The 14,533-nt window shown below is 42.1% G+C and overlaps 1 long non-coding RNA gene across 1 annotated transcript; it reads right to left on the reverse strand.

Annotated features, from left to right (window-relative positions):
- Nucleotides 1-8,708: 8,708 nt before the first annotated feature.
- On the reverse strand, nucleotides 8,709-10,710 carry LOC131914161 (uncharacterized). The gene is made up of 3 exons (XR_009380093.1): nucleotides 10,600-10,710; nucleotides 9,982-10,140; nucleotides 8,709-8,808 (listed from the first exon to the last, which is right to left on the reverse strand). It is a non-coding gene; the product is annotated as an uncharacterized LOC131914161 (long non-coding RNA).
- Between the last annotated feature and the right edge of the window lie 3,823 nt (nucleotides 10,711-14,533).

Consider the following 14,533-nt stretch of genomic DNA (forward strand, 5'->3'; position numbering starts at 1 on the left):
CTTATGTCTTTCATCCCTGTACATCTTGAAGAAGCCACACAAGTCTACACTCAAGGAGTCAATGTTCACAGTCACACTTACAGGGCCCCACTTGACACCTCAAAAGTCTTGCTTCAGATATCATCACGACAGAAACTAGATGCCAACAAACAAATTCAAGTTCATCAGTCCTCCAGTCGATAGTGACTAAGAAAAGAGAACGTGAATTGTAACATATAAGGTAAAATGAACCCCATCCTCCACATAGTGACTCCTGGACAGAGTATTTTATCATAGCAGCTGAATGAAACTACAGAAGATTTTTATTGAAATTAGTATCTTCTGCCATTGAAGGGACATTGATAAACATCTGAAAAGTTACACACTGAAACAAAACATTCACAATACACTTTATTAACAAAGAACATGAAGCCAAAATACATGAAGACTTTTCTCAGGTCAATAAATCTGATCCAAAGAATCAGAACAGATAATTAATTATCTGAAGAGATCCTGATGATAACAAGCATGTGAAAAGTGCTAAATGTCCCCCTTCATTAGAAAAGAGCAAATCCAAACCACTGAACATGTGTGAGAGTGGTTGAACCAAGAGGATAAATGCACCAATGACTGCCAATACCAAGTGCTGGCATGGACATTGTGATGGTTTGAATAAGAAATACTTTCCATAGTCTTGGGCAGTTGAATGCTTGATCCCAAGCTGGTGGCACTGTTTGGGGAGGTTTGGGAGAAGTAGCCTTGTTGGAGGAAGTCGGTCACTGGGGTCAGAATTTGAGGTTTCAAAAGTCATATACTGTACCCAATTCATACTCTCCTTTTGATGCTTGCAGTACAAGATGTGAGCCCTCAGCTTCCTTCTCCAGTCACCATACTAGCTTGTTGCCATGCTTCCCTGCCATCATGAACCCTTCTCCCTCTGCAACCATGAATAAAACTCCTTCCTTCTATAAGATGCTTTGGTCATAGTGTTTTATCACAGAATAGAAAAGTAACTAACACAGAAGTTCCCAGGAAGTGATATATTGCTATGACAGATCTGACCATGCTGGGTTTCCTTGCTTGCTTGCTTGTTTAAGGAATGTTGAAGACCTTGTAACTCTGTACTAGAAAAGCCATTGAATAATCTGACCAGTGCTTAATGAGCCATTCTAGGAGGAGCCTGGAAGACAGTAGTGCTGTAAACTATGAGAACTGTTGAGGCTCAACTCAAGAGTTTTCATGGAGGTTTCTAGTCATAAGCTAGATATTTTGTCAAAACTTGTGGCTGCAAAAGTGCACAATGAAAAAAAGAAAGCATCTTCAACAAATGGTGCTGGCATAACTGGATATCAACATGTAGAAGGCTGCAAATAGATCCATATCTATCACCGTGCACAAAACTTAAGTCCAAGTGGATCAAGGACCTCAACATAAATCCAGCTACTCTGAACCTGCTAGAAGAGAAAGTAGGAAGTAGTCTTGAACGCATTGGCATAGAAGACCACTTCCTAAATAGAACACCAGTAGCACAGACACTGAGAGAAACAATCAATCAATGGGACCTCTTGAAACTGAGAAGCTTTTGTAGGGCAAAGGATACAGTCAACAAGGCAAAGCGACAGCCTACAGAATGGGAAAAGATCTTCACCAACCCCACATCTGACAGAGGACTGATATCCAGAATATATAAGGAACTCAAGAAATTAGACATCAAAATGCCCAACAGTCCAATTAAGAAATGGGCTATAGATCTAAACAGAGAATTCTCAACAGAGGAAACTCAAATGGCTGAAAGACATTTAAGGAATTGCTCAACATCCCTAATCATCAGGGAAATGCAAATCAAAACAACTCTGAGATACCACCTTACGCCTGTCAGAATGGCTAAGATCAAAAACACTGAAGACACCTTATGCTGGAGAGGATGTGGAGCTAGGGGAACTCTCCTCCACTGCTGGTGGGAATGCAAGCTTGTACAACCACTTTGGAAATCAATATGGCACTTTCTTAGAAAACTGGGAATCCATCTCCCCCAAGATCCAGCTATACCACTCTTGGGCATATACCCAAGGAATGCTCAACCACACCACAAGAGCACTTGTTCAGCTATGTTCATATCAGCATTGTTTGTAATAGCCAGAACATGGAAACAACCAGATGCCCTTCAACTGAAGAATGGATAAACAAAATGTGGTACATATACACAATGGAATACTACTCAGCAGAGAAAAACAATGACATCATGAGGTTTGCAGACAAATGGATGGATCTAGAAAAAATCATTCTGAGTGAGGTATCCCAGACTCAGAAAGACAAACATGGTATGTACTCACTCATAGGAGGATACTAGATGTGGAACAAGGATGACTGGACTGCTACTCACATCACCAGGGAGGCTACCTGGAAAACAGGACCCCAAGAAAGACACAGGGATCGCCCAATGACGGAAAAATGGAAGAGATCTACATGAACAGCCTGGACATGAGTGGGGGTAATGAAGGGTGAGGGTCGAGGGAAAGAGAGCTTGGGGGAGCAGGAGATCCCAGCTGGATCAACAACAGAGAGGGAGAACAAGGAATAGGAGACCATGGTAAATGAAGACCACATGAGAATAGGAAGAAGCAAAGTGCTAGAGAGGCCCACAGAAATCCACAAAGATACCCCCACAATATACTGCTGGCAATGGTCGAGATACAGCCCAAACTGACCTACTCTGGTGATGGGATGGCCAAACTAGAAACCCCATCCAACTACTGAGGGATCTGGATGCAGAGATCCATGGCTAGGCCCCAGGTGGATCTCTGAGAGTCCAATTAGCAAGAATGAGGAGGGTTTATATGAGCAAGAATTGTTGAGACCAAGGTTGGATAAAGCACAGGGACAAATAGCCAAACGAATGGAAACACATGAACTATGAACCAATGGCTGAGGGGTCACCAACTGGATCAGGCCCTCTGAGTGGGTGAGACAGTTGATTGGCCTGATCTGTTTGGGAGGCATCCAGGCAGTGGGACCGGGTCCTGTGCTCATTGCATGAGTCGGCTGTTTGAAACCTGGGGCCTATGCAGGATCGCTTGGCTCGGCCTGGGAGGAGGGGACTGGACCTACCTGGACTGAGTCTACCAGGTTGATCTCAGTCCTCGGGGGAGGCTTTGCCCTGGAGGAGGTGGGAATGAGGGGTGGGCTGGGGTGAAGGTGAGGGGGGCGGGAGGGGGGAGAACAAGGGAATCCGTGGCTGATACGTAGAACTGAATTGTATTGCAAAATAAAAATAAAAAATTTAAAAAAAAAAAAACTTGTGGCTGCTTTCTGCCTATGTCCAGCAGAAGACACTGTCATTCAAGTGAGGAGGCAGTCTACAGAATTGGGAAAAGTATGTACCAGCTATACATCCAAAAGTGGATTAGTATCTAGAATATATAAAAAACTTAAAAGGCTAAACATTAAGAAAAATAGCCCAATGGAAAAAGAATGCGTGGACTGAATAGAGAATTCTCAAAAGATGAAATGAAAATGGCTGAGAAACATCTTTTTTAATGTTCATCATCCCTAGCCCTCAGGGAAATGCAAGATAAAACTACTTTACGATTTAACCTTACCCCAATCAGAATGGCCAAGACCCAAATAAACAAACAGCAGCAAAAGCTGGCTTGCATGTAGGAAAGGGAAAGACTTACTTCCTGTTTGTGGGAATGCAACCTGGGATGGCCACTATGGAAGTCAAAGTGCAAGTTCCTCAGAAAGCTAGAAATAGATCTACCACATTATCCAGCCAACCACTCTTGGTCATGTTCACCCTGCTGTAGAGACACTTGCTCATCCAAGTCCATTGCTGTTCTATTCACCATAGTCAAGAAATGGAAACAGTCTAAATGTCCATCGACTAATGAATGGATAATGAAAATGTGGTATATCTTCATAATAGAATATTATACATGTGTTTTTATTTAAAATATTTATAAAATATTATAAAAATATTTCTATGCAAATAGATAAAAGCATAACACACCAAAAATTAACTAAACCCAAAGTCTACGTAGCTCAGTGAACCCCTATATGGTTAGAATAAGCACTAAAAACAGAAACAATGGGGCTTCACACAAATTTTGCACTTTCAGTATTAAACATATTTTATACAATTATGTACCACAAAAAAAAAAAAAAAAACAAAATCCATCCCAGAATTAGAGCTAGACTAACAATGAGTTCCACACCTTCTTTCATAACTTTTGCCCCTTCCCTGCATTCAGTCCTTCCTTATCCCGTAACACTCAGTCCTGCTTGTTCTCTTCCTTCATGGTACATTGTACCCATGCACATCTGTTAACATACATACATACATTATTGGATAGGTTCTGCATGGGAAGAAGAAAATGCCCTTCTTTTCTTTCTGAATTTATGTGACCCTGCTTAATATTACACATTCTAAGTCCATCCATTTTCCTGCAAATGTTTAACTTCATTATTCTATACAGCTGAATAATATTCAGTTTTACACGCAAACATATATATACACCAAATTTTCATTATTTGTTCATCTGTTGTTATATAGCTATGTTGATTCCAATCCTTTGCTATAGTGAATAAAGCAGCAATAAGCATGGAATGAAATGCAAATATCTCTATGGTAGAATATTGACTACTCCAGGCAAATGCCCAGGAATGAGATGGCTGGGTCCTATGTTACCTGTAGTTGTAACTTTTAAGAAATCTCCAAACTGATTTCCACAATAGCTGGATTAATTTGCACCCTCTCCAGCAGTGAATGAGGCTTCCTTTCCATATCTTCTCCAACATTTGTTGTCAAGTTGGTTAATGACAGCATTCTGACTGGGGTAAGGTGGTTTCTCAAAGTAGTTTTAATTTGCATTTCCCCAATTGATAAGAATATTGGATACTATTTTTTTTGCCTTTATTTTTTTCTCTTATTGAAAATAGATTTTTTTTCCATTCAATATATTCTGGTTATATTTTCCCCTCCTGCATGCTCCCCCAAGTTCCTCTCCTCTTTCCCTCTCATCCAGATCCACATTATTGTTGTCTCTCCTCAGAAAATAAACATGCATCTCAGGAATAATATAATGAAAGAAATCAAAACCAAATAAGAAAAAAAGCCAAAGAAAAAGCAAAAGAAATGCATATAGACATAAGAACACACACATTTGCATGCACAAGAATCCCATAGAAACCCAAAACTGGAAGTTGTAATATATACATAAAAGATTTATAATGTATAATAAATAATAATAATAAATCTCTGACAACATTATTCTGAGACAAAAAGAACCTCCAAAGATACCATAGAGCGTATTTTCTGTTGGCTATCTAAAGCTGGGCATAAGGTCTACCCTTAAGGGTGGTTTGTTTCCCAGGTGAGACTCCATTAAAAGAAAAAGAATTTTTCATTTGCAAGTGGCTCTCAATTGGAGATAACTTCTAGGTTATGGATGGGGACATGTGTCCACTTCTCTCAGCTCTTGAATCCAATCTGAGGCAGACCTATACAAGCCCTGTGCATGTTGCCTCAGTCTCTGTGAGTTCATATGTACATAGATCTGTTGTTTAAGAGGCCTTGCTTCTTTGGTGTCCTCCCTCCCTTCTGGCTCTTACACTCTTTCTGTGTCCTCTTCCACAGAGTACCCTGAGCCCTGAGGGTGGATTTGATGGAGACATCCCATTTAGGGAAGAGTATTCCAAGATATTTTACTCTTTCTGTATTGTCTGGCTGCAGGTCTCTACATTTGTTTTCTTCTGCTACAGGAGGAAGCACCTCGGATGATGGCGGAGAAAGGCACAGACCTATGAATTTAGGATGATGGCGGAGAAAGGCACAGACCTATGAATTTAGCAGAATGTCATTAGAGTAGTTTTATTGCTAAGTTCCTTTAGCACAGAGGTTCTCAACCTGTGGGGTTGGGTTGTGGAATATTTAACTATGTAAAGATTTGTTACATTTGTTTATGCTGTGGAATATTATTTTAACTGTGTAAAGGTGTGTTACAGTTGTCTATGCTGCATTTCTTTAATTATGTAAAGATGTGTTGCGTTTGTTTCACCTTGCCTGCCTAAGGCATCTGATTGGTCTACAAAAAGCTGAATGGCCAATAGCTATGTAGGAGAGGGATAGGCAGGGAAGGTGGGCAGAGAGAATAAATAGAAGAAAGAGGGGAGAAGAAAATGAGGGAGAAAAAGAAGGAGATGCCCAGGGCCAGCCAGGCAGCTGCCAGCTAGTTAGATGGAATAGACATATAGAAGGAAAGAAAGGTAAAAAGCCCCAAGGCAAAACATAGATAAAGAGAAGCAGGTTAAGTTATAAAAGCTAGCAAGAAACGAAGATAAGATAAGCCAAGCATTCATAACTAAATTAAGTCACCATGTCATAATTGGGGAACTGATTGGTGGCCAAAAGAAAAAGCCCAGTACAGGGTTGCAACCCTTTTGGGAGTTGAATGACCCTTTCACAGCAGTCAGCATATCATAGTTCCTGGATTCAGATGTTTACATTATGATTCATAACAGTAGCAAAATCACAGTTATGAAGTAGCAATGAAAATATTTTATGATTGGGAGGGTCACCACAACATGAGGAACTATTGCAGCATTAGGTAGGTTGAGAACCAGTGCTTTAGCAGAACAATGGTAGCTGGTTTTCCCCTAGGTCCCTGGCCTATCTGATCTCAGGTTTTTGGCCACCCAAGCAGCACTGAATATGGTTCCATCTCATGGAGTGGGTCTTAAACATAATCAAATATTGGTTGGTTACTCCCACAAGCTTTCTGACACTATTTCAGCAGTGTGTCTTGTAGGCAGGACACTCTGTAGATCAAAGGTTTTGTAGCTGGGTGAGTGTTTACCTTTCTCCTTTGGTAGCATGCAGAGTATCTTCTAGTAACATGCATACTACTCCGTAGGGGTGATGCCTCTCGGTAGGCACTAGCTCTATTTCTCCGTGATCAATGAGTTATGTAGGTGTTGTTTTCAGCAATAGGGCCTTATGTTCAGTTTGTGGAGAACCACCAATAGCCTTGGCAATAGGCTGGGTTGTTTGGGGGTTCCTGTGTGTCTTCATTAGGATTTCTATTACTGTGATAGAAACCATGGCCATGACAACTCTTAATAAGGAAAACATTTAATAGGGACTGGCTTACAATTTCAAAGTTTAGTCCATTAACATCATGGTGGGAAGCATGGCCTGTGCAGGCAGACATGGTGCTGGAGGAGCTGAGAGTTCTGCATTTGGATTGGCAGGCAGCAGGAAGAGAGAGTGACACTGGGCCTGGCTTGAGCAATTGAAACCTCAAAGCACATTGCCAGTGACACACTTCCTCCAACAAGGCGACACCTACTCCAACAAGGCCACTCCTCCTAACAGTGCCACACTCTGTGAGCCTATGAGAGCCATTTTCATTCAAATTGCCACACCATGGGACCCCTTTGTGTAACAACTCAATTAGATGTAACCCATTCCAAGTACAGGAAGCTTTATTTGGTGATGAGAGATATAAAGTTGGGACTCTGTCTCCCCCATTACTTGGCAATTTCATTTAGCTCACCTTCATATATGTATATATTATAGAAAGTATCTATTGTATTATGAGTCCATATGACCCCTCAAATGAACGTTAGTTTTATCTGTCCCTCCCAGTATTTCCTCCCATGCCAACTCTTCCCTCCCACTCCTTGTTTGATCCTCACATTCCATAACTATCTATTCTATTTCCCATTCCTAGGGAGATACCTCCCTGCTCCCTAGTCTTGTACACTTTTTAAAAGGTTATTGGCCTTTGTGTTTCTTTCTTTCTTTCCTCCTCTTTCTCTCCTTCTTTTTGAAAACTATCTATACATTTCAGCTACCCATTTATTGATTGACAGTTGTATTTCCTTGGTTTTTAATTTCTCTAATATGTGGGTGCTAGCATTGATTCTTCAACATGTGCACTCCATTTGGAATACCCACAAATATCAGAAAATTAGTAAAGTGCCATGGGAGAGAGAATTCAAGGGGAAAAGTTGGAATGCAGTGTCAAGAGTTAAAGGAGAATAATGGTACAGAAAGGGTTAAATGGGGAGGAGGATGGAAGGGCAGGGTAGAGGAGGGAATGTGGAAAGGGATAAAAAATAATGCTATAATTGTATTATTTTTCACTGCATTTATTGTGTATTCGTCTGTTTTACTCTCTCTCTCTCTCTCTCTCTCTCTCTCTCTCTCTCTCTCTCTCTGTGTGTGTGTGTGTGTGTGTGTGTGTGTGTGTGTGTGTGTGTGTGTCCTACAATGGTTAGCATGTGGAGGTCAGAGAAGAACTTGTATAAATCCATTTTCTCCTTCTACCTACCATGTGGTTCCCAGGAACTGAACTCGGGTCATCAGGCTCAGTGACAAGTAACTTTACTCACTGGCCTCCTAATTCTATGATTTTAAACTTGAGGAGAGATAATAAGATACAGAGTGTGAGTGCGTTGACCACTAAGTCTCACCACTGAGTTCAACCTTCATAACCAACATGGTGGAAGGAGAGTACTGACTCCTGCAGTTCAACCTTGAACCTCCACATACGTGTCATGGCATGTCAACACAGAAACACGGACAAAACAAATAAAAATAAGTATCTTATAATTCAAAGTAATTTAGACAACTATACAGAACTAATGAATTAAACTTTTAATGATACATAAGAATGACATAGTATCCGATATAATATAGTAAGATACATATAGACTACAAAAGACACCTAAGGCATATGATGGAAAGACCAAGATATAGGGTTCAAGACAAGGTCAGTAGTAGAATGCTTCCTCTCATGCTCCAGAGCTGGGATTCAATGAACAGCACTGAAAAACAAGGTTATAATGATTTTTAATATTTGTAAGTTTATAAATGTTCATATGTAAACACATGTAAATATGCATCATAACTTATTAATGATTTTAAAACTTTGGAATTATGCCTGAATATATAAACAAGCCATGTCTTTGCAGGGTGGGATGGGATTACTAGCCATGTTTTCTTGGACAGAATTGTCTGTATTTTCTAAGGTGAGTATGCAATGTGCTAGAAAAAATATAAAAATAAAGACTCAACATCAACTTCAAATGTATGTAATTTACTAGAAATAAAGCTAAACTGAGCCTTCTTTCCATGTGTACACAAAATAAAATTGGATGCTGTGGTGCTGAAATGACTTCAGCCCATGTGATGGCTAATCTTAACTATAACTTGATTGTGTCAAGGATGTCTAAGAGATTCCTCAAACACTGCTCTGGGTGTGTCTGTCACATTTCTAGACACGGATATGAAGTCTTTGATCTAATTAAACTGCTTAAGTCATTAATACATTCAAATATTGGATAGATGATTAAGAGAGTTACAGGCTGAATTGCAGAAAGCAAGGACCGTGGCCTTGGAGGGTGTATGCTTTCCTGGTCCCTTCCTACATGCTCAGCTATGTGTCCTACATGCCATGACGTGAACAGCTCTGGTCCACTACGTCCTTCCCACCACAATGAAAACCTCTAAAATCACAAACTAAACTATATCATTGCTCCATTGTACTGTTTTACCCAGGTCACAGCAGTGAGAAATCAGATAGCATTTGTCTCCCATTCAATCAATAAGAATGAAGTGAGATACTGAACTGATGTTTGCTAGAACCTTGGCAGAAGAGGTGCCATGAATCTGAAGGTTCTTAAAGGGGCTGTGAGGTCTGCCATATTCACTAGTGTAAAACCAGTGTTGATGAAAGTAAAAGTGAGAGGAACAGGGAAAGTGTGGCAAATGTCAGCTAGTGGTGGAAGGATGGAGGAAGAGGAAGAAGGAAGCAGGAAACTGGCAGGCAGAAGCTCTCAGGATATGGGGAAGCAGAGAGCATTGCTCTACTCCCAACTAACTGTTGAAACATCAGCAGCGGATGCTGATTCCAGGCAGGTGTCAGGGCTTGGCAGTGCAGGGAATAGAAGGTTCAGTGTCGTGAGCCTTGAGAGCACAGGGGAGGAATAAGGACTCACCTGCAGCAGGACTGAGCAAGGAAGGGCCCAGCCTCTAAAATTCATTACACAGAGATTGGTCATGGCAACATGTAAAATCCAGTGTTATATTATAATGGGTGAAAGTCTTATTGAAACATCTGGAAGAACAATCCTGCTGCCCAAACCAGATGTTATAACCTGTACAAGAAAAATAACAAGGGTCAAACCTAAGTATTTGTAAAATCAGAGTCTTAGAAAAAGGTGACTTAGACTCCCTGGTGAAATGTATGCCAGCCATACTCAGGTGACTGTAGTTATCATCTATCAACCTGTAATCTGGCCTGCAGGCATGCCTCCCATTCCCCAAATTACTGACTGGAGTTTTAAAGTTCAAATCTTCTCATTCCCTAATATGTTTTCCAGAAAGCTATAAAGAGCATGCAGAGACACCCCCCAACCCCTGCTCAAAAAAAAAAAAATGTCTTCTTCTGGCAAAGAGTGGTAGGCAACCAGTACCAAATGGAAAAGAGACTTCTCCTGAATTTACACAGAAACACACCTCCCTAGTCTCTGCTTTGTCCCCAGGAGTGTAAAGAGGGATGGTTTCTTCCTGAGCAGCAAACAGAGTGACCCCGATATCTCCCAGGCTTGACGCACCTTTAGACACTACCAGTATGCCACATTCCTGGTCATCTTTAGCCTCACAGGTGCTTTCTCCTTTCACACACACTCCATCGGCATTTAACCAGTCACACTGCAAACATGTCAGAGCTGAAAAGGCAAAATCAAGGATAACGGGTCAACCGGAGCACCACCTCAGGGATCAGACAGGAGCTGAGTCTGTGGCTATAAACAATAAGTAAGAAACAACGACCGGCCGGGCGGTGGTGGCGCACGCCTTTAATCCCAGCACTCGGGAGGCAGAGCCAGGCGGATCTCTGTGAGTTCGAGGCCAGCCTGGGCTACCAAGTGAGTTCCAGGAAAGGCGCAAAGCTACACAGAGAAACCCTGTCTCGAAAAACCAAAAAAAAAAAAAAAAGAAACAACGACCATGGAGAGCTGGGTGTATGCTGAGCTGACCTCTAAAGTGTAGCCCATGACCTTGGACACTAGGAAGGGATTTGAGAAGAGCCAAGTTTCTGCAGTTCAAAACCCGTGAATGAACTGGGCTGAGAGGAGGAAGCTCAGAGTTCTGATGTGGGGAGCTTGAGCCTGCCACCTGTGAGCAGACAAGTGCTCCCATCACTTCATTACCTTCATCCTGCCAAGGACCTTCCTTGCATCATTTCCAATACAAATTTAGGTCTATGCACAGGTAAGCTGGAGGAATTGAGAATGCTTTCTTGTTAAGAATGAGGAGGTGAACTGAAGGACCAGAAGTAAGGACACTCGAAGCAGAGGCATGACAAAGAGGATTTGGAGATGCCTGTACTGTATACAACAGAGGGAAGAGAAGAAAGGAGAGGTGAGGATATGGAGATGAAGGCTGTGGGGTCCACGAATAAAAGTAGTCAGGTTTTATATCTTATTCCTGACCTCCCAAACCCAACACCCTTTGACAGTATGTCTGCCCACCAGCACCAGCCCCTTCCATCTGCCAGTATCTCACCATGGAGGAAGCCCAGCACCAGGGACAGACCCAGCAGGAGCAGCAGGAAGTGCTTCCCCATGGCAGTGGGATTCCAAGTTAAGAGAGCAGCAGAGAGCAGGACAGAGCATTCAAGGCCTAGCCTCAGCAATGCAGGCTTATATATGAGCTCAGGCTAGAAAGGCAGCCAATGGGATCCCAAGCCAGTGTGCTGAGCAGATAGCCCGGGGGGGAAGCACAGAGCCTATGTGCTTCACTCTGCCTGCTCCCTTCTCCATCCCTACCCAGTGGTTCAAGTACTTCCAGATTCCTGTCCACATGTTTAGTTCACTAACTTTCAAATGGGGATTAATAGCTGTGCGATTCAAAGAAATTTTGAGACTGGGTGGCTGAGGAGTCTAGAGGGTGCTACACACTAGGCTATGACTCTCCACATAGAAGAAAACTGTTACCTTCTACCACTACTTCCAGATGTTAAATCCTCTGACTATTTGTGAATGGGATACATGTCTAGGTATATGTTTGAATCACTGAAACCCAAACTGCAGATTCAGGTTCCTTTTCTGTGTAGACTACAGTCATCTTCCTGGGGACCAGATAGAAAGACAAGACAAACTACAGGGTCATGGAAGGAAAGTGTGATGGGAAAACAGGCCTTTCATTCTGGGTCTGCTTTCCCTGTCCCACTGATGAAGTCAAAATGACACAGAGACATGTGTGCTTCCTAAAAACCTCCCAAACAGGTAAAAGACAAAAGTAAACTGGGCTTACCCAGTGCCAAAAGGATGTGTAACTGAGTTTCATGCCTTCTCCTCTCATTCCTAAGTTAAAGCAATGTCTCACATATAAAACTGCCCTCGGAGCTGCAAAAATAGTTTATACACCCATTGTATAGACAGTGAAGATGGTGCCTCAACTCCCTGACGGAAGTACTCCTTCCAACCTAGACATCCTTTCTACAGACTCAAGTGTACAGGTGTCCTCCCCAGTGAGACTTGGTAGTCAAGGCCACTACTTCAGGAGAAGTAGAGGAAAATCTCCCACATGTCAGATCATATCAAACTATTCAAGGGGTTCAATCAAAATTTAATATAGACTTTTGATAGCTATTTTTGGTTGTTGACTTGACTACATCTGGAATTAGCTTAATGCCAAGTAGCTGGGTATACCTATGAGGGATTCTTCTTAATTAAATCATTTGAAGTGGGAAAGCTTGATTTTAATCCTGATCTTTTAAGGTGGGAAGATCCACCTTTAATCTAGGCCACACCTTCTGGGGCAGTCTTGTAAAGGAAATAAAAGAAGGAAGCCTTTGCTCTTGCCTGCTTGCCCTCACTCCCACTGGCCATTTCATTCCTTCACTGGTATTAGAGCCTACTTCTTTGGGATTCCGGAATATACTGAAGACCAGCTGGGACATCCAGCATCATGGACTGAACAGCTACTGGATTCTTAGACGTTCTGTTAGTAGGCAGCCATTGTTGGACTAGCCTGATGCATCCTGTAAGCCTCTCTGATAAGTCCCCATGCTATAAGTTCTGTTCCATTAGAGAACCCTGACTAATATAGACCTCCTGGGTGGCTCCATCCCTAGGAAGCTTTTTCAATTAGTGTGAGTTTGCTCAGCTCCCACAATCCCTTTGTTCTTGTTTTTCATTATGTTGTCTGTCTTCAGCTTCTGCTTGCTTAACCTTCTGTCTTTCCACACCCCATGATACACACTCTCTTCCTTTGCAAAATGCAGCTCAAGGCTTTTAGGCTTACAACCCTGTGACACTATGACAGATCAGTGTTAATCAGAGCCCTCAGGTGTACCTTCTCAGCTGGAATACATAGTAGAAAAAAAAAAAATGAGGCCTTCGTCCCATCACTGTTCTCACAGGGGGAAAAAGTAGAGACAGAAGGATTAGAAATAAAAGGCAAAATGGCCACCGACAATCAGGCTCAGACTGACTGCTTAGAACCTGACATGATGACTTGTGATTCATTCTCTGAAAATTTGGAATCTAATTCCTAATGCCCACAGATGCCTCTCCCTAAATAAGCAGAGTCGGGAAATAACATGTAATGTTATAAAATGTATCACATAAGAAAGCAGTGAGATACTAACTTGTTATTTATTCAAATACCGTGCCACAGAACGGGCAATTGAGATGAGACTAAGTGACCAATTCCCTCTCTCTCTCTCTCTCTCTCTCTCTCTCTCTCTCTCTCTCTCTCTCTCTCTCTCTCATAATCTGGTCCTCCCACAGTGTATATCTTTTCTTACACTTCTATAAATTCGAGTCTGGTAAAGACTTTTACCGGTGCACCTTATCTCATTGTTTCCAGTACAATAGCAGATACCACATATACCTAAGGGCAGATCTTCCTCTTGCTACCCACAGGTACCTCGAACACACTCCCTCCTCTGAAAAGGCATTGCTAACAAGCTGTCTGGGAGACGGGAGTTTCTATATTCCCTTCCAGATCAAACTCACCCACTGGGGTTTTGGTATTCTTCATTCCCTATGTATCCATACAAAGGTTTCATTACCTTTCCACTTCTGAAAACAACTAGCCCAAATGTTCTTTTCTAAAAGAATCGGCTCTCGTGAAGGCCTTTGAGGCCCAGAACCAAATTTCACAATTAAATTCATCTCCACAGATTGGGAACCAGAATCATTCTCTGGATGTGTTCCCATGTACAGAGATGTGGCCAGAGAGAAGGTCACAGATCCCACTGGGATGGGTGAAACATTGGTACCACTGCATCCTGTTACCTGAGCTTTTCATAGCAAGATATTTAGAAGCCCCAGTGGGCTAGATTCAATATCAGCTGCTGTGCAAGTCGTGCCCATCTATAGCTCTGTCTTTCTGCACCCACATAGATGATTCTGCATGTGGACTCCAGACTAACAGACTTATCCCTTCCCCTACAGGCATCAGAGACTGCCTGACTACAGCAGGTACTTACTATCCATTACTCATCACTCACTTGGCACAGAACCTCCCTACTTCTTC

This window comes from Peromyscus eremicus, chromosome 7 (genome assembly GCF_949786415.1).
Source record: "Peromyscus eremicus chromosome 7, PerEre_H2_v1, whole genome shotgun sequence".
NCBI lineage: Eukaryota > Metazoa > Chordata > Mammalia > Rodentia > Cricetidae > Peromyscus > Peromyscus eremicus.